The sequence below is a fragment of the Acomys russatus genome, chromosome 10 (assembly GCF_903995435.1).
Source record: "Acomys russatus chromosome 10, mAcoRus1.1, whole genome shotgun sequence".
NCBI classification, from domain to species: domain Eukaryota; kingdom Metazoa; phylum Chordata; class Mammalia; order Rodentia; family Muridae; genus Acomys; species Acomys russatus.
This window is the reverse complement of record NC_067146.1, coordinates 63,737,396-63,738,091: the sequence shown is the minus strand read 5'-3', so window position 1 is coordinate 63,738,091 and position 696 is coordinate 63,737,396. Positions and strand designations below refer to the sequence as shown.

Genomic DNA, 696 nt, shown 5'->3' with positions numbered 1-696 from the left:
ACTGAGTTTTAGAATGATGCCTGATATATAGAAAAATTGACAAGCCAACAACAGTTTTTAGTTTATTTATTTATGATAGTTTTCATATCTATTGTTCATGGTACTGTGTTACATAAGGAAAATCTCATACATGTATAGAATGTATTCAGAAGAAATTCCCGCATAGGCCCCTATCCTATCCTCCTTTCACAGCCCTCTGCCTGTTTATTGGTGGCCTTTTTTCCCTATTCTGAAGTTTTCATTTTACTTAAAAAATTACTGCACCCCCTCAACTCACCCCCACTCCACCCCCCAGCAATGGCCAAAGAAGCACCTTGTTGGTGGTGGTATTCCTATATCAGTCAGGGGCAAATCAGATGGTGGTCCTTTGTTTATTCTAGCTTGATGCCTGGCTTGGTGGCCAGTGCTGTTTTATGCCTAGGACAGATCGAAGAGAAAGAGAAGTGGAGCAGCTTGAGCATTACGAAGACAGATGAAGCAGAAGCTTCAAGGGTAGAGAGGAGAAACCTGTTATGAGTGGCCAGTTCCACAACCTGGTGCCATGTTGTCCCAGCCCTAGCTGCCACTGAAGGCCTTGCCTGGGCTCATATCCCCCAGCCCCCAACCCCCACTCCCATCAGGAGAGCAGATAGCTAGCCCTGGCCCATCACTAGCTGTAGTACTCCGGGTAGGAGAACAGGGAGAGGTGTTCCATCC

The 696-nt window shown here is 46.3% G+C and overlaps 1 non-coding gene across 1 annotated transcript; it reads left to right on the top strand.

The window, feature by feature from the left end:
* Nucleotides 1-287: 287 nt before the first annotated feature.
* Nucleotides 288-430, top strand: LOC127194986 (small nucleolar RNA SNORA48). Its single transcript, XR_007831355.1, has one exon. It is a non-coding gene; the product is annotated as a small nucleolar RNA SNORA48 (small nucleolar RNA).
* Nucleotides 431-696: the final 266 nt, after the last annotated feature.